The sequence below is a fragment of the Antedon mediterranea genome, chromosome 11 (genome assembly GCF_964355755.1).
Source record: "Antedon mediterranea chromosome 11, ecAntMedi1.1, whole genome shotgun sequence".
In the NCBI taxonomy this organism is placed as follows: domain Eukaryota; kingdom Metazoa; phylum Echinodermata; class Crinoidea; order Comatulida; family Antedonidae; genus Antedon; species Antedon mediterranea.
The window spans coordinates 20,311,044-20,332,522 of NC_092680.1; positions in this window are offsets into that span (position 1 = coordinate 20,311,044).

The window sequence follows — 21,479 nt, forward strand, 5'->3', positions numbered from 1 at the left end:
ATGAAACTGGAGCCACAAGGGCCGTGTAAAAAGTAACTTCAGATAGATTAAAACATCTGGGGAAAAAAAATTGTCGCAATTGTCAATACATGATATAAAACAGAATTTTGGTTTAAAAATTGCGTTGAATTAAATGAATGAAGGAATGGAAATTGAAATTGGAGTTAAAAACACAAAACTATGATGTACACGATAGAAAAAAAAATATAAATCGTCATTTCTCAAGACAAGAGGTGGTGATGATGATAAAACATTTATAAATGCCACTTACAAATTAAAAAAAAACTTACTGGTCTATTTTGCTGCATTCCATTTTGGAAGAATATACAGCACCAAAAGCCACCGGTATCAACGGCAACACTGAATAAAAACAACACATTTGAATGTCAAATTAAATCATGAAAAAATAAAATACAGATATTTGTACCATTAAATTAGATGAAAATAGACTTTGAATTCCAAAATGAGGGCCTTATTTTAAGAATGTACAGTTGAGGGCCCTATCCTAACAAATTTCACTTGCTTCGTCAAAAGGATTTTAATTAACGAGACTAAAGTAAATATAATATTACTTACAAAAGCAAACAGATGCAACTTTCTTTATAAACATCACATTATTTTGGTCAAATTTAGTTTTCGGTACAACATTTAAATACAGAGTAAAAACTTCACCTCCCATCCACATTACTGAGGTCAGAAGAAAGTAGTGAACAGCGACCCCAATCGCCTTGCACAATTCTTTCGATTGAGGCGGATAGTTGCTGGCAATGTAGATGACGTCAAAAGCAGCGAGAGAGAAAAATAAACCAATCAAGACTTTGTATTGAACTCTTTGACGAATTTTTCTGAAAAAGAACAAATCTAACACATTACAGTCAATTTACGATGACGTTATTTTTTCGTTAATTTGTTTTACCGAAAAATGCCCCTCGTGCATTGCATGACTCATTTTATTATAAAATAGGTTGTTCATCTTGACTTGTGGCGAGATACGTGTTTATTCAATGAAAATTATCCAAATAATAAAAGCAGAGTAAATGGCAAAATTTAACTTTCTAGAAATTATATATATATCATTTTTTTGTATTATTAATTTTATAAGAACAATGACTTACTTGTTACTAAGGTACACTAACATAATAACGATCAAGAGAATGGCAGAAAGGCTAAATAACCCAATTGACAAAAAGTGTAAAGCAAGTGTATGTTCTCGACTGATTTCTCTTTCTATTGGATCCTGTAATGCAAAAAACAACAAAAAACATCGTATGGTACCGGTATCATATAAGGTAAATACAAAAATAGGACTAAACTCTGATGTTTTCGAATAAGGCAGAACCTTCTAAGAAAAGTATATGCACCAACATGAAACATTATACCATAAACTTAAATTAATCTATAATTTAAAGCAAAAAAAAAACAAAACAAACAAACCCCCAGATAATCTGATGATAAATTCAATAACGTAAGCCCACTACAGTAATGTTGTAGTATAGCCTACTAAATGCAACTTACCAGTAATAGCGCAACATGTCCGAATCTGTTGCAGGAACAGGAGATTTCGCCGTTGCCGTTGTCATTGGTGTCACAACCATCTTTTAATACGTTTGAGAGTGCTTTTGTATATGAGCAACGTGCCCTAAAGTTTCTGCATTCACTTTCTTTCTTAACGTTCGAATCATCCCCTTCGTGTTCTTCCATCTTTCAGGCAAAAATTATTAATAAAAAAGATTAATTATTGATTATTATTGATTTAGGCCTACATATTACATTATGTATAATATATAGAAACATAAACATTATAATTGAGAGAGAAGGACTTTTATTCAACGAGAGATCGAGACTTTCAATTCATGAAAATAACTTTCTCAATAAATGACTAAAGTGATTATCAATGATAATGATTATTATCTATATCTGATTATTATCTATAATCGAATGTCAAAGTTAAGCCTGTTTTCCACTAGAGTCGAAATTGTTCGTGCGAATTCAACGTTTCGCAGAGAAAACAATTTCGCTACACACGAGCGAGCTTATCGTTTTCTGAGCTCTCATTTATTGCGATTTTTTATGTTTTTTTTGTATACAAGTTAAGCCTACTAGAAACACAGCATTACCAATTAGGCCTACCTGCTTCATTGTATGTTAGGACGTCTGCTGAAATGGTCACCGATAAAAACGGTGTCATTTGGGTATTTGTAAATGTCAGACAATTCTAAGAGGAAACGATCATTCCCTGTCACTGAAAATTGCAAGTCCGAATTAACAGATTCTCTTTGAAACGTAGCAGCCTTTAATGCTATATTGTTTGTTTTAACAGTAAAGTTTTGCTCATATTTAAACGCATTGGTGACTTTATCGTCGATTACTCCAATTACTTCGGCTGCTTCATCCCTGCTGTATTGAAATTTGTCATCAACCTCCAAAATTGCATCTATTTCTTTAAGATATCCTATGGAATTAGAACAATAAATATATTTAACATTTTTAAATATCACATTCCAAAAAAAAAACAAAAAACCAACGAAAGAAAAAAAACAAAACAAAACAAAACCCAAAAAACAAACAAAAAGCTTTTTGAAAAAGAAATCAAAAGAGAGAAGATGTGAGAAGAAATGTATAAATGAAAGAATTAATACATAATTTGTAGTAGAGCTTGGTGGTTAACGTGCTTGCCTTCCAATACCAAGGTGCAGGGTTCAATCTGACCTAGTGCCAGGGTTGTAACTCACGACTCTTTCAACTCCACTCCCTGAGCCTCAAATGAGACTTAGTATATAACATGGAGGATTATTATTTCCTCCATGTAATGGTACCTTATTCGAACAATTCGTTATGTTTAAATTGCTTAAGGCATTTACAAACGAAATCAAATCATCCAAGGAAGTCGATTTGTTTAGCGATGTCGACTGATTTAGAAGAATTTCTAATTCCTTTTTGTCAGGTAATTCTGTATTTGCAGTGTTTGTTGGTTCTAGAAAATAATATAGTCAGGCCCAATTAATTATATCTATTTAAAAATACAAATCAATAAATGAGTCATGGTTAGTTTAAAATACTAACTAAATGACACTCTTGAATGAAGATAATTGATGTTGTCTACCTAAAACATTTGTAGGTTGTATCCAGACAGCCTCATCTCCACCACAATACACTTCATCACCGCCAGCACATCTTGAAGCACACAAACAATCATCGACGGTGTTGTATCTGTTATCATAATTGTCAATGTTCCCACAGTGACATAACGTAGGTTGTAATCCCAAGTGCTTAAACCCCAGATTAGTGCAGTAGTCTTGGCAAAAAGAACACGTCATTCTATTCTTAGCGCATTGTTTTCTAGAACAATAGTCGCATGGCAAAGCGTTACTATTACTACAAGGATTGCCCCCAAGTACAGGTTTGTTATCATATCCATTTTTTTCGAAACATGCTGGTAACGAAATAACGTCTGGAAGAGTTGTTTGACTGAAAACTAAAATAAAATGTACTAAAAACAGTTAAAAATGTTACGATAGGCATAATGACCAACAAATGTGATCTTTTCTATCGTATTTTAGCCTAAATAATAATTATATGATATTAATATAATTCATAAGTCAATCAATTGTAATATTCGGAACATGATATAATCATATTCTATTTAAATTTAAAATGTGTTCCTTTAAAAAACACAGTAGGCCTATTCTGAATTAAAAAAAACACATAATTAAAAACACAGTATTCTAAATTAAAAAAATGAAATAGATTCTTTGTACAGTATGTTAAAAGTGGTTTACTTGAATTAGGCCTACTTGCACTTATTATAATATTATTATTGTGTAGAAGTCAGTCGTAATAAACTAAATTTTTAAATAAACCAACTGAATTCAGAGTTACATACCTTGTCCAAAATGTAGAATAATACAAATCAAATAAGCATACATGCTGCTTATAATCACCAAACTGAGAATTCAGTATAAGTTGAAATGTTCCTAATATCTCTCAAACTGTATGACCGTATATCGTATCTTGGAATGCTGATGGAAGTTGTTCTATTTCTATTAAATAACCTTACATTCAATACGTAATGTCATTGTTGGTATTTATACAACGAATGAGCTTCTTCATTGGTTATACCTTTTAAAGTTAAACAAAACCTATAAAACAACCTTAGTCATTGTAAGTTACAACATGAAACTAATAATAACTTACTAATAATGTAATAACAAAAAATGTTTTATTGTTTACCTATAAGTTCAACAATTCATACTGATTGCAGGGAAGTACAGTACTGAACAAAGGCCATTTCATATTATTTTTAAAAACGTAGGAAACAATTCACTCTTTCACCGAAACGTGTTGTGAACTCAGAAGCCGGCCGGCCGCCCTGTATATAGAATACAAGGGAATATAGGTCACTTTCATGAAAAAAAAAATATTCCGATGAAAACAACGCACAGTTCTTGTCATGTTTTAAGGAATAAAGTTGTCACTCTATCGCGTAGTTAACTTACGTTTATACTTCGAAAAGCTTAACATGTCCAATATTTATCTTAAACTGATTAAATACAAAGATATTTCCTATGATAAATACTCCGAATAGCTGACACTAATTATAAAAACAACAACCACGTTGCAAAAAAAACAAACTAAATAAATAAAAAAATAGAAAATAAATAAATAAAAAAATTATTAATTGATTTACTTAAAAAGGTATTGTCCCATGAAAACATAATTCTTAAACAGTTTTTGTTTATTAATTTAATTCTAATGTCACATAATAGTTATCCACTTTGACCAAAAATTGGATTGAAAAAAAAATTATTTACCTGAAAAAAACTGTAATTTAAAGCAACAAATAGTCAAATTGGCTGCCAGCCAATGGATTGGTTGGTTGGTTGAATTTAACCATTTATTTTGTCATTTTATAAGTAAAAACCTTTTTTTTTTTTTAATAATGGAGGTGATTAATTTTATTAAAACTACAAGATAACCTATTCAAAGTCTGATTTAATTAATCTTCATTTTTGGGGGACAACACATCTTTAAGATCGGTGTTTAACTGGAAGACGGAAACAATTTTGGTAACACATTGTACTGGTGTGATCTACCAAGTCTAGTCATATTTTTGTAGACAATCAGAAAACAATTGACCTTGGATTATGTTATTGCCTCCACTTCAAAAAGCAATAAAAACATTCGTATTCTTTTGAAAACAGAAAAATGTCAATACTACACCCACCTCCAGATAAGGCTTGTATGTTATCCATGAGCCCTGTTTCTGCTGCCAAGAAAATACCGTATTTTACACGGTATTTTTTGAATACCGTATATATACACCGTATTTTTTTGGCAGCAGAAACAGCGCTCATAAAAAAAATACCGTATTTTGTATACCGTATTTTTCCCACAAAATTTGTGGATAAAATACGGTATTTACAAATTTATACCGTAGGCCTATTTCTGCTGCCAATAAAAAATACCGTATTTTTTTTTTACCTGTGACATGAGGTCAACATCGTGTTTTTATTTTCTGTCGCTGTCAGCTGTTTTACACGTGTATAGATATATTCGGCGAAAATGTGGAGCGAAGACGTCACAGTCACAGACGTCACAGTATTACTATATAAATCTGTGTGGGGAAGGAGGGGGTGGTGAAGCTAAAATGTCCGGCCAACTAAAAGGTAATAAAAGGGACAACCACATTTATAAAGACATTTCTAAAAAAAATAAAGCAGCAGGAGTACGAAGACTTGTCTCCAAGCAAGTAAATTCAAAGCTGAAGAGCCTCGAGGAAGGAACGAATTACTTGTCCCCATTACGATGTTTTCTGTGCTATCACAACATCTCTATCACTAGGGCTAGGCTGTTGACGTGAAACTTCCTTTATTGCGACTTTTAATTACCGACCAAATAAATGAATGGCAATTTGGGTATTATACGAGCATTTGTATTGAATTCAATTGCCCACAAATCATGAGTTCAATTGATTTTAGCACACAGTCAGACAATATTTTGAGAAAGGAATCGATAAAATATTTAATGGCTTCTTGTTTTTCATTGTATTGAATAATATGTTGAAGAAATGATTTTTAAACAAGGAACCAGTTTTAAAAAGTCGCGTGCAACGGTAGGTCAGTTGGTCGGTCGGTAAACACTAACTTGAGCACGCGACTGCAGCCACGTATATGGCCTTTTTGTTTCGCTTAACTTCCCCCACTGCTTATAAATAATATATATTTATGATTGAACTTCAGATGGTACTATAGAGGGTATTTGTTCATTTATTTCCTTTATTTGGGATAGTACATCCATATACAAAACAAAAAGAGAAACCTTTCACCAGGAAATTAACAATAGCTTCTTCCACAAAAACCAATTTGCACCAACGCTGATGCTGGTTGGATTATGGAAATACATTAACTATGGTTTATGTTTTCTGTTTTATGAATTCTGTTCTTAAAACTATGAATGGATATAATATTCATCAAATAAGGGAACGTAATTCATAACAAACATCATGCTAGCGCTATAAAGCGTGGTTTCCACTAGAACGTAACACAAGGACGTAACGCAACGCAAGTGAATTAACCAATCACAAGCGATGGCTTATTCGCTTTCGATTGCTAAAGCTTGGTTCCCACTAGAACGTAACGCAAGGACGTAAATCGTTATAGACAGTACTATAAAAATGTTTTTCTTAACAAAATGTAATAGAATTAGCTCTTCAGATTAAAATTAACACTGATGATTTTAGAAAAGGAAAGTAGCAATAAAAGAGAAAGAATTTGTAACAAATGGGTTAAAAATATACTATAAAAATGTATTTCTTATTTTATTTTAAAAATCACGAGTCTCCTCTCCTTAATTGCCTAAGTAACACAGATGACTTAGGCAGAAACACAAAAAACGATCTGAGCATGTGCAAATGCATATAAAAGCACTCAGATAATGTATAGAGGGCAGCATAATGATATAAGCAGTGACTTAGGCAGATCATAACTCAGCTCTCCTTAATTGCCTAAGTAACACAGCTGACTTAGGCAGAAACACAAAAAATATAGTATATTGATATAAGCAGTGAGTTAGGCAGGAAAAAAAAACAAAAATTATGACTTAGACACTTTTGTTATGAGGCTGTCGATATCATCTATATACAAAAAATGATACCTTTAAGTAACAAAATTTAATAGCATCAGCTCTTCAGATTAAAATTAACACTGAAGGTTTTAGAAAAGGAAAGTAGCAATAAAAGCGAAAGAATTTGTATCAAATGGGTTAAAAAATATACTATAAAAATGTATTTCTTATTTTATTTTAAAAATCATGTGTCTCCTCTCCTTAATTGCCTAAGTCACACAGCTGACTTAAGCAGAAACACAAAAAATATAGTATATTGATATAAGCAGTGAGTTAGGCAGAAAAAAAACCCAAAAATTATAACTTAGACACTTTTGTTATGAGGCAGTCGATATCATCTATATACAAAAAATGCTACCTTTAAGTAACAAAATTTAATAGAATTAGCTCTTCAGATTAAAATTAACACTGATGATTTTAGAAAAGGAAAGTAGCAATAAAAGAGAAAGAATTTGTAACAAATGGGTTAAAAAATATACTATAAAAATGTATTTCTTATTTTATTTAAAAAATCACGAGTCTCCTCTTCTTAATTGCCTAAGTCACACAACTGACTTAGGCAGAAACACAAACCACGATCTGAGCATGTGCAAATGTATATAAAAGCACTCAGATAATGTACATAGGGCAGTATAATGTTATAAGCAGTGAGTTAGGCAGATCATAAGTCAGCTCTCCTTAATTGCCTAAGTCACACAGCTGACTTAGGCAGAAACACAAAAAATATTGTATATTGTATAAGCAGTGAGTTAGGCAGATCATAAGTCAGCTCTCCTTAATTGCCTAAGTCACACAGCTGACTTAGGCAGAAACACAAAAAATATAGTATATTGATATAAGCAGTGAGTTAGGCAGAAAAAAAAAACAAAAATTATAACTTAGACACTTTTGTTATGAGGCTGTCGATATCATCTATATACAAAAAATGCTACCTTTAAGTAACAAAATGTAATAGAATTAGCTCTTCAGATTAAAATTAACACTGATGATTTTAGAAAAATAAAGTAGCAATAAAAGAGAAAGAATTTGTAACAAATGGGTTAAAAAAATATACTATAAAAATGTATTTCTTATTTTATTTAAAAAATCACGAGTCTCCTCTCCTTAATTGCCTAAGTCACACAGCTGACTTAGGCAGAAACAAAAAAAACGATCTGAGCATGTGCAAATGTATATAAAAGCACTCAGATAATGTACATAGGGCAGTATAATGTTATAAGCAGTGAGTTAGGCAGATCATAAGTCAGCTCTCCTTAATTGCCTAAGTCACACAGCTGACTTAGGCAGAAACACAAAAAATATTGTATATTGGTATAAGCAGTGAGTTAGGCAGATCATAAGTCAGCTCTCCTTAATTGCCTAAGTCACACAGCTGACTTAGGCAGAAACACAAAAAATATAGTATATTGATATAAGCAGTGAGTTAGGCAGAAAAAAAAACAAAAATTATAACTTAGACACTTTTGTTATGAGGCTGTCGATATCATCTATATACAAAAAATGCTACCTTTAAGTAACAAAATGTAATAGAATTAGCTCTTCAGATTAAAATTAACACTGATGATTTTAGAAAAGGAAAGTAGCAATAAAAGAGAAAGAATTTGTAACAAATGGGTTAAAAAATATACTATAAAAATGTATTTCTTATTTTATTTAAAAAATCACGAGTCTCCTCTCCTTAATTGCCTAAGTCACACAGCTGACTTAGGCAGAAACACAAAAAACGATCTGAGCATGTCCAAATGCATATAAAAGCACTCAGATAATGTACAGAGGGCAGTATAATGATATGAGCAGTGACTTAGGCAGATCATAACTCAGCTCTCCTTAATTGCCTAAGTCACACAGCTGACTTAGGCAGAAACACAAAAAATATAGTATATTGATATAAGCAGTGAGTTAGGCAGGAAAAAAAACAAAAATTATGACTTAGACACTTTTGTTATGAGGCTGTCGATATCATCTATATACAAAAAATGCTACCTTTAAGTAACAAAATTTAATAGCCTCAGCTCTTCAGATTAAAATTAACACTGAAGGTTTTAGAAAAGGAAAGTAGCAATAAAAGCGAAAGAATTTGTATCAAATGGGTTAAAAAATATACTATAAAAATGTATTTCTTATTTTATTTTAAAAATCACGAGTCTCCTCTCCTTAATTGCCTAAGTCACACAGCTGACTTAGGCAGAAACAAAAAAAACGATCTGAGCATGTGCAAATGTATATAAAAGCACTCAGATAATGTACATAGGGCAGTATAATGTTATAAGCAGTGAGTTAGGCAGATCATAAGTCAGCTCTCCTTAATTGCCTAAGTCACACAGCTGACTTAGGCAGAAACACAAAAAATATTGTATATTGGTATAAGCAGTGAGTTAGGCAGATCATAAGTCAGCTCTCCTTAATTGCCTAAGTCACACAGCTGACTTAGGCAGAAACACAAAAAATATAGTATATTGATATAAGCAGTGAGTTAGGCAGAAAAAAAAACAAAAATTATAACTTAGACACTTTTGTTATGAGGCTGTCGATATCATCTATATACAAAAAATGCTACCTTTAAGTTACAAAATGTAATAGAATTAGCTCTTCAGATTAAAATTAACACTGATGATTTTAGAAAAGGAAAGTAGCAATAAAAGAGAAAGAATTTGTAACAAATGGGTTAAAAAATATACTATAAAAATGTATTTCTTATTTTATTTAAAAAATCACAAGTCTCCTCTCCTTAATTGCCTAAGTCACACAGCTGACTTAGGCAGAAACACAAAAAACGATCTGAGCATGTCCAAATGCATATAAAAGCACTCAGATAATGTACAGAGGGCAGTATAATGATATGAGCAGTGACTTAGGCAGATCATAACTCAGCTCTCCTTAATTGCCTAAGTCACACAGCTGACTTAGGCAGAAACACAAAAAATATAGTATATTGATATAAGCAGTGAGTTAGGCAGGAAAAAAAACAAAAATTATGACTTAGACACTTTTGTTATGAGGCTGTCGATATCATCTATATACAAAATATGCTACCTTTAAGTAACAAAATTTAATAGCCTCAGCTCTTCAGATTAAAATTAACACTGAAGGTTTTAGAAAAGGAAAGTAGCAATAAAAGCGAAAGAATTTGTATCAAATGGGTTAAAAAATATACTATAAAAATGTATTTCTTATTTTATTTTAAAAATCATGAGTCTCCTCTCCTTAATTGCCTAAGTCACACAGCTGACTTAGGCAGAAACACAAAAAATATAGTATATTGATATAAGCAGTGAGTTAGGCAGAAAAAAAAACCAAAAATTATAACTTAGACACTTTTGTTATGAGGCTGTCGATATCATCTATATACAAAAAATGCTACCTTTAAGTAACAAAATTTAATAGAATTAGCTCTTCAGATTAAAATTAACACTGATGATTTTAGAAAAGGAAAGTAGCAATAAAAGAGAAAGAATTTGTAACAAATGGGTTAAAAAATATACTATAAAAATGTATTTCTTATTTTATTTAAAAAATCACCAGTCTCCTCTCCTTAATTGCCTAAGTCACTCAGCTGACTTAGGCAGAAACACAAAAAACGATCTGGGCATGTGCAAATGCATTTAAAAGCACTCAGATAATGTACAGAGGGCAGTATAATTATATAAGCAGTGACTTAGGCAGATCATAAATCAGCTCTCCTTAATTGCCTAAGTCACACAGCTGACTTAGGCAGAAACACAAAAAATATAGTATATTGATATAAGCAGTGAGTTAGGCAGAAAAACAAAACACAAATTATGACTTAGACACTTTTGTTATGAGGCTGTCGATATCATCTATATTCAAAAAATGCTACCTTTAAGTAACAAAATTTAATAGCATCAGCTCTTCAGATTAAAATTAACACTGATGAATTTAGAAAAGGAAAGTAGCAATAAAAGAGAAAGAATTTGTAACAAATGGGTTAAAAAATATACTATAAAAATGTATTTCTTATTTTATTTTTAAAATCATCAGTCTCCTCTCCTTAATTGCCTAAGTCACACAGCTGACTTAGGCAGAAACACAAACAACGATCTGAGCATGTGCAAATGTATATAAAAGCACTCAGATAATGTACATAGGGCAGTATAATGATATAAGCAGTGAGTTAGGCAGATCATAAGTCAGCTCTCCTTAATTGCCTAAGTCACACAGCTGACTTAGGCAGAAACACAAAAAATATTGTATATTGATATAAGCAGTGAGTTAGGCAGATCATAAGTCAGCTCTCCTTAATTGCCTAAGTCACACAAATTATAACTTAGACACTTTTGTTATGAGGCTGTCGATATCATCTATATACAAAAAATGCTACCTTTAAGTAACAAAATTTAATAGAATTAGCTCTTCAGATTAAAATTAACACTGATGATTTTAGAAAAGGAAAGTAGCAATAAAAGAGAAAGAATTTGTAACAAATGGGTTAAAAAATATACTATAAAAATGTATTTCTTATTTTATTTAAAAAATCACGAGTCTCCTCTCCTTAATTGCCTAAGTCACACAGCTGACTTAGGCAGAAACAAAAAAAAACGATCTGAGCATGTGCAAATGTATATAAAAGCACTCAGATAATGTACATAGGGCAGTATAATGTTATAAGCAGTGAGTTAGGCAGATCATAAGTCAGCTCTCCTTAATTGCCTAAGTCACACAGCTGACTTAGGCAGAAACACAAAAAATATTGTATATTGGTATAAGCAGTAAGTTAGGCAGATCATAAGTCAGCTCTCCTTAATTGCCTAAGTCACACAGCTGACTTAGGCAGAAACACAAAAAATATAGTATATTGATATAAGCAGTGAGTTAGGCAGAAAAAAAAACAAAAATTATAACTTAGACACTTTTGTTATGAGGCTGTCGATATCATCTATATACAAAAAATGCTACCTTTAAGTAACAAAATGTAATAGAATTAGCTCTTCAGATTAAAATTAACACTGATGATTTTAGAAAAGGAAAGTAGCAATAAAAGAGAAAGAATTTGTAACAAATGGGTTAAAAAATATACTATAAAAATGTATTTCTTATTTTATTTAAAAAATCACGAGTCTCCTCTCCTTAATTGCCTAAGTCACACAGCTGACTTAGGCAGAAACACAAAAAACGATCTGAGCATGTCCAAATGCATATAAAAGCACTCAGATAATGTACAGAGGGCAGTATAATGATATAAGCAGTGAATTAGGCAGATCATAACTCAGCTCTCCTTAATTGCCTAAGTCACACAGCTGACTTAGGCAGAAACACAAAAAATATAGTATATTGATATAAGCAGTGAGTTAGGCAGGAAAAAAAAACAAAAATTATGACTTAGACACTTTTGTTATGAGGCTGTCGATATCATCTATATACAAAAAATGCTACCTTTAAGTAACAAAATTTAATAGCCTCAGCTCTTCAGATTAAAATTAACACTGAAGGTTTTAGAAAAGGAAAGTAGCAATAAAAGCGAAAGAATTTGTATCAAATGGGTTAAAAAATATACTATAAAAATGTATTTCTTATTTTATTTTAAAAATCATGTGTCTCCTCTCCTTAATTGCCTAAGTCACACAGCTGACTTAGGCAGAAACACAAAAAAATATAGTATATTGATATAAGCAGTGAGTTAGGCAGAAAAAAAACCCAAAAATTATAACTTAGACACTTTTGTTATGAGGCTGTCGATATCATCTATATACAAAAAATGCTACCTTTAAGTAACAAAATTTAATAGAATTAGCTCTTCAGATTAAAATTAACACTGATGATTTTAGAAAAGGAAAGTAGCAATAAAAGAGAAAGAATTTGTAACAAATGGGTTAAAAAATATACTATAAAAATGTATTTCTTATTTTATTTAAAAAATCAACAGTCTCCTCTCCTTAATTGCCTAAGTCACTCAGCTGACTTAGGCAGAAACACAAAAAAACGATCTGGGCATGTGCAAATGCATATAAAAGCACTCAGATAATGTACAGAGGGCAGTATAATGATATAAGCAGTGACTTAGGCAGATCATAAATCAGCTCTCCTTAATTGCCTAAGTCACACAGCTGACTTAGGCGGAAACACAAAAAATATAGTATATTGATATAAGCAGTGAGTTAGGCAGAAAAACAAAACACAAATTATGACTTAGACACTTTTGTTATGAGGCTGTCGATATCATCTATATTCAAAAAATGCTACCTTTAAGTAACAAAATTTAATAGCATCAGCTCTTCAGATTAAAATTAACACTGATGATTTTAGAAAAGGAAAGTAGCAATAAAAGAGAAAGAATTTGTAACAAATGGGTTAAAAAATATACTATAAAAATGTATTTCTTATTTTATTTAAAAAATCACGAGTCTCCTCTCCTTAATTGCCTAAGTCACACAGATGACTTAGGCAGAAACACAAAAAACGATCTGAGCATGTGCAAATGCATATAAAAGCACTCAGATAATGTACAGAGGGCAGTATAATGATATAAGCAGTGACTTAGGCAGATCATAACTCAGCTCTCCTTAATTGCCTAAGTCACACAGCTGACATAGGCAGAAACACAAAAAATATAGTATATTGATATAAGCAGTGAGATAGGCAGGAAAAAAAAAAAATTATGACTTAGACACTTTTGTTATGAGGCTGTCGATATCATCTATATACAAAAAATGCTACCTTTAAGTAACAAAATTTAATAGCATCAGCTCTTCAGATTAAAATTAACACTGAAGGTTTTAGAAAAGGAAAGTAGCAATAAAAGCGAAAGAATTTGTATCAAATGGGTTAAAAAATATACTATAAAAATTTATTTCTTATTTTATTTTAAAAATCATGTGTCTCCTCTCCTTAATTGCCTAAGTCACACAGCTGACTTAGGCAGAAACACAAAAAATATAGTATATTGATATAAGCAGTGAGTTAGGCAGAAAAAAAACCAAAAATTATAACTTAGACACTTTTGTTATGAGGCTGTCGATATCATCTATATACAAAAAATGCTACCTTTAAGTAACAAAATGTACTAGAATTAGCTCTTCAGATTAAAATTAACACTGATGATTTTAGAAAAGGAAAGTAGCAATAAAAGAGAAAGAATTTGTAACAAATGGGTTAAAAAATATACTATAAAAATGTATTTCTTATTTTATTTAAAAAATCACGAGTCTCCTCTCCTTAATTGCCTAAGTCACACAGCTGACTTAGGCAGAAACACAAAAAACGATCTGAGCATGTCCAAATGCATATAAAAGCACTCAGATAATGTACAGAGGGCAGTATAATGATATAAGCAGTGACTTAGGCAGATCATAACTCAGCTCTTCTTAATTGCCTAAGTCACACAGCTGACTTAGGCAGAAACACAAAAAATATAGTATATTGATATAAGCAGTGAGTTAGGCAGGAAAAAAAAACAAAAATTATGACTTAGACACTTTTGTTATGAGGCGGTCGATATCATCTATATACAAAAAATGCTACCTTTAAGTAACAAAATTTAATAGCCTCAGGTCTTCAGATTAAAATTAACACTGAAGGTTTTAGAAAAGGAAAGTAGCAATAAAAGCGAAAGAATTTGTATCAAATGGGTTAAAAAATATACTATAAAAATGTATTTCTTATTTTATTTTAAAAATCATGTGTCTCCTCTCCTTAATTGCCTAAGTCACACAGCTGACTTAGGCAGAAACACAAAAAATATAGTATATTGATATAAGCAGTGAGTTAGGCAGAAAAAAAAACCAAAAATTATAACTTAGACACTTTTGTTATGAGGCTGTCGATATCATCTATATACAAAAAATGCTACCTTTAAGTAACAAAATTTAATAGAATTAGCTCTTCAGATTAAAATTAACACTGATGATTTTAGAAAAGGAAAGTAGCAATAAAAGAGAAAGAATTTGTAACAAATGGGTTAAAAAATATACTATAAAAATGTATTTCTTATTTTATTTAAAAAATCACCAGTCTCCTCTCCTTAATTGCCTAAGTCACTCAGCTGACTTAGGCAGAAACACAAAAAAACGATCTGGGCATGTGCAAATGCATATAAAAGCACTCAGATAATGTACAGAGGGCAGTATAATGATATAAGCAGTGACTTAGGCAGATCATAAATCAGCTCTCCTTAATTGCCTAAGTCACACAGCTGACTTAGGCAGAAACACAAAAAATATAGTATATTGATATAAGCAGTGAGTTAGGCAGAAAAACAAAACACAAATTATGACTTAGACACTTTTGTTATGAGGCTGTCGATATCATCTATATTCAAAAAATGCTACCTTTAAGTAACAAAATTTAATAGCATCAGCTCTTCAGAATAAAATTAACACTGATGAATTTAGAAAAGGAAAGTAGCAATAAAAGAGAAAGAATTTGTAACAAATGGCTTAAAAAACATACTATAAAAATGTATTTCTTATTTTATTTTTAAAATCATCAGTCTCCTCTCCTTAATTGCCTAAGTCACACAGCTGACTTAGGCAGAAACACAAACAACGATCTGAGCATGTGCAAATGTATATAAAAGCACTCAGATAATGTACATAGGGCAGTATAATGATATAAGCAGTGAGTTAGGCAGATCATAAGTCAGCTCTCCTTAATTGCCTAAGTCACACAGCTGACTTAGGCAGAAACACAAAAAATATAGTATATTGATATAAGCAGTGAGTTAGGCAGATCATAAGTAAGCTCTCCTTAATTGCCTAAGTCACACAGCTGACATAGGCAGAAACACAAAAAATATAGTATATTGATATAAGCAGTGAGTTAGGCAGGAAAAAAACCCAAAAATTATGACTTAGACACTTTTGTTATGAGGCTGTCGATATCATCTATATACAAAAAATGCTACCTTTAAGTAACACAATTTAATAGCATCAGCTCTTCAGATTAAAATTAACACTGAAGGTTTTAGAAAAGGAAAGTAGCAATAAAAGCGAAAGAATTTGTAACAAATGGGTTAAAAAATATACTATAAAAATGTATTTCTTATTTTGTTTTAAAAATCATGAGTCTCCTCTACTTAATTGCCTAAGTCACACAGCTGACTTAGGCAGAAACACAAAAAACGATCTGAGCATGTGCAAATGCATATAAAAGCACTCAGATAATGTACAGAGGGCAGTATAATGATATAAGCAGTGACTTAGGCAGATCATAACTCAGCTCTCCTTAATTGCCTAAGTCACACAGCTGACTTAGGCAGAAACACAAAAAATATAGTATATTGATATAAGCAGTGAGTTAGGCAGGAAAAAAAACCAAAAATTATGACTTAGACACTTTTGTTATGAGGCTGTCGATATCATCTATATACAAAAAATGCTACCTTTAAGTAACAAAATTTAATAGCATCAGCTCTTCAGATTAAAATTAACACTGAAGGTTTTAGAAAAGGAAAGTAGCAATAAAGCGAAAGAATTTGTATCAAATGGGTTAAAAAATATACTATAAAAATTTATTCATTATTTTATTTTAAAAATCATGAGTCTCCTCTCCTTAATGGCCTAAGTCACACAGCTGACTTAGGCAGAAACACAAAAAAATATAGTATATTGATATAAGCAGTGAGTTAGGCAGAAAAAAAAACAAAAATTATAACTTAGACACTTTTGTTATGAGGCTGTCGATATCTTCTATATTCAAAAAATGCTACCTTTAAGTTACAAAATTTAATAGCATCAGCTCTTCAGAATAAAATTAACACTGATGAATTTAGAAAAGGAAAGTAGCAATAAAAGAGAAAGAATTTGTAACAAATGGCTTAAAAAACATACTATAAAAATGTATTTCTTATTTTATTTTTAAAATCATCAGTCTCCTCTCCTTAATTGCCTAAGTCACACAGCTGACTTAGGCTGAAACACAAACAACGATCTGAGCATGTGCAAATGTATATAAAAGCACTCAGATAATGTACATAGGGCAGTATAATGATATAAGCAGTGAGTTAGGCAGATCATAAGTCAGCTCTCCTTAATTGCCTAAGTCACACAGCTGACTTAGGCAGAAACACAAAAAATATAGTATATTGATATAAGCAGTGAGTTAGGCAGATCATAAGTCAGCTCTCCTTAATTGCCTAAGTCACACAGCTGACATAGGCAGAAACACAAAAAATATAGTATATTGATATAAGCAGTGAGTTAGGCAGGAAAAAACCCAAAAATTATGACTTAGACACTTTTGTTATGAGGCTGTCGATATCATCTATATACAAAAAATGCTTCCTTTAAGTAACAAAATTTAATAGCATCAGCTCTTCAGATTAAAATTAACACTGAAGGTTTTAGAAAAGGAAAGTAGCAATAAAGCGAAAGAATTTGTATCAAATGGGTTAAAAAATATACTATAAAAATTTATTCATTATTTTATTTTAAAAATCATGAGTCTCCTCTCCTTAATGGCCTAAGTCACACAGCTGACTAAGGCAGAAACACAAAAAAATATAGTATATTGATATAAGCAGTGAGTTAGGCAGAAAAAAAAACAAAAATTATAACTTAGACACTTTTGTTATGAGGCTGTCGATATCATCTATATACAAAAAATGCTACCTTTAAGTAACAAAATTTAATAGAATTAGCTCTTCAGATTAAAATTAACACTGATGATTTTAGAAAAGGAAAGTAGCAATAAAAGAGAAAGAATTTGTAACAAATGGGTTAAAAAATATACTATAAAAATGTATTTCTTATTTTATTTAAAAAATCACGAGTCTCTTCTTCTTAATTGCCTAAGTCACACAGCTGACTTAGGCAGAAACACAAACCACGATCTGAGCATGTGCAAATGTATATAAAAGCACTCAGATAATGTACATAGGGCAGTATAATGTTATAAGCAGTGAGTTAGGCAGATCATAAGTCAGCTCTCCTTAATTGCCTAAGTCACACAGCTGACTTAGGCAGAAACACAAAAAATATTGTATATTGGTATAAGCAGTGAGTTAGGCAGATCATAAGTCAGCTCTCCTTAATTGCCTAAGTCACACAGCTGACTTAGGCAGAAACACAAAAAATATAGTATATTGATATAAGCAGTGAGTTAGGCAGAAAAACAAAACACAAATTATGACTTAGACACTTTTGTTATGAGGCTGTCGATATCATCTATATTCAAAAAATGCTACCTTTAAGTAACAAAATTTAATAGCATCAGCTCTTCAGAATAAAATTAACACTGATGAATTTAGAAAAGGAAAGTAGCAATAAAAGAGAAAGAATTTGTAACAAATGGCTTAAAAAATATACTATAAAAATGTATTTCTTATTTTATTTTTAAAATCATCAGTCTCCTCTCCTTAATTGCCTAAGTCACACAGCTGACTTAGGCAGAAACACAAACAACGATCTGAGCATGTGCAAATGTATATAAAAGCACTCAGATAATGTACATAGGGCAGTATAATGATATAAGCAGTGAGTTAGGCAGATCATAAGTCAGCTCTCCTTAATTGCCTAAGTCACACAGCTGACTTAGGCAGAAACACAAAAATATAGTATATTGATATAAGCAGTGAATTAGGCAGATCATAAGTCAGCTCTCCTTAATTGCCTAAGTCACACAGCTGACTTAGGCAGAAACACAAAAAATATAGTATATTGATATAAGCAGTGAGTTAGGCAGATCATAAGTAAGCTCTCCTTAATTGCCTAAGTCACACAGCTGACATAGGCAGAAACACAAAAAATATAGTATATTGATATAAGCAGTGAGTTAGGCAGGAAAAAAACCCAAAAATTATGACTTAGACACTTTTGTTATGAGGCTGTCGATATCATCTATATACAAAAAATGCTACCTTTAAGTAACAAAATTTAATAGCATCAGCTCTTCAGATTAAAATTAACACTGAAGGTTTTAGAAAAGGAAAGTAGCAATAAAAGCGAAAGAATTTGTAACAAATGGGTTAAAAAATATACTATAAAAATGTATTTCTTATTTTATTTTAAAAATCATGAGTCTCCTTTCCTTAATTGCCTAAGTCACACAGCTGACTTAGGCAGAAACACAAAAAACGATCTGAGCATGTACAAATGTATATAAAAGCACTCAGATAATGTACAGAGGGCAGTATAATGATATAAGCAGTGAGTTAGGTAGATCATAAGTCAGCTCTCCTTAATTGCCTAAGTCACACAGCTGACTTAGGCAGAAACACAAAAAATATAGTATATTGATATAAGCAGTGAGTTAGGCAGAAAAACAAAACAAAAATTAAGACTTATACACTTTTGTTATGAGGCTGTCGATATCATCTATATCCAAAAAATTCTACCTTTAAGTAACAAAATTTAATAGCATCAGCTCTTCAGATTAAAATTAACACTGATGGATTTAGAAAAGGAAAGTAGCAATAAAAGAGAAAGAATTTGTAACAAATGGGTTAAAAAATATACTATAAAAATGTATTTCTTATTTTATTTTAAAAATCATCAGTCTCCTCTCCTTAATTGCCTAAGTCACACAGCTGACTTAGGCAGAAACACAAACAACGATCTGAGCATGTGCAAATGTATATAAAAGCACAGTGAGTTAGGCAAATCATAAGTCAGCTCTCCTTAATTGCCTAAGTCACACAGCTGACTCAGGCAGAAACATAAAAAAATATAGTATATTGATATAAGCAGTGAGTTAGGCAGATCATAAGTCAGCTCTCCTTAATTGCCTAAGTCACGCAACTGACTTTGGCAGAAACACAAAAAAATATAGTATATTTATATAAGCAGTGAGTTAGGCAGAAAAAAAAACAAAAATTATAACTTAGACACTTTTGTTATGAGGCTGTCGATATCATCTATATACAAAAAATGCTACCTTTAAGTAACAAAATTTAATAGAATTAGCTCTTCAGATTAAAATTAACACTGATGATTTTAGAAAAGGAAAGTAGCAATAAAAGAGAAAGAATTTGTAAATGGGTTAAAAAATATACTATAAAAATGTATTTCTTATTTTATTTTAAAAATCATCAGTCTCCTCTTCTTAATTGCCTAAGTCACACAGGTGACTTAGGCAGAAACACAAAAAAGACCGAATGGGTAGTGTTCTCTCTCGGTTTAGGTGAACTGAATGCTTAAAAATATTGACGCGCGCTGCCATTAGGCGTCGATGTAATGTTATGGTTTAAGCGTTTTGTATTATAGCATGCCTAACAATGATTCGCGCTGGATTCAACGATTAGTAGAGGGATTTTGTCAAAAAATTGCCAATTTTCGACATTTTTATTTTTCGACATAATTGGGTTCTATGGTCCTATAAGATGATCATAAAGCAATATATGATCATATACAGCAATAAAAACGGATAATAATTGAATTTTAAAAACTTGAAATTTTTGCCATTTTTCTAAAAAAATCCTGTACTATAGTACAGGGAATTTTTTCCAAAAATGGCCAATTTTCAACCTTTTATTTTTTGGCATAACTGGGTTCTATGATCATATACAGCAATAAAAACGCATAATAATTGAATTTTAAAAACTTGATATTTCGACCTTTTATTTTTCGGCATAACTGGGTTCTATGATCAATATATGATCATATACAGCAATAAAAACGCATAATATTTTAAAAACTTGAAATTTTTGCCATTTTTCTAAAAAATCCCTGTACTATTATAGTACGGGGAGTTTGTCGACGTACGCACGTAATTGTATTGCCATATGATGATTTATGCCCTGAAATTTATGAGTACCAAATTTTATTTAATTGTGATTCATGGTTGTGAAGATATGATTACAAACGTGATTTCGTTAAATCGATCGTGCGTAGACCGCGTAATTTTTTATTGCGCACCGTGAAAACATAACCACATCGATTCCTGGCCATAAGGAATATACTGTGAAAAATTGAATTAGCTAGATTAAACTGATATCAAGATATGGTCAGAAAGCGATAAATCGCATAGTGATACCGGACCGACAGACAGACCGACAGACAGACCGACAGACAGACCGACCGACCGACACAGTGAACTATAGAGTCGCGTCCACGCGACTAAAAATGAGAGTAACCCAAAGTGTTAATACAACTGATCACAAATCACAAGCCAACGTATTACTGTTTTCGCTTACCTTCCCACTTCTTATAAATAGTATGTAGGCCTATTTATGATCGAACTTCAAATGGTAATGCATGTATTCATTTATTCAATATTTCATTAATTTCCTTTATTTCGGATGGTACATCCATATAAAAGCAATAAGAGAAAACAGTTCACCAGGAAATTAACAATAGCATCTTCCACAAAAACCAATTTGCACCAACGCTGATGCTCTGGTTGGATTGTGGAACTATGGTTTATCATGGGTTTATGTTTTCTGTTTATGAATTCTATTCTTAAAACTA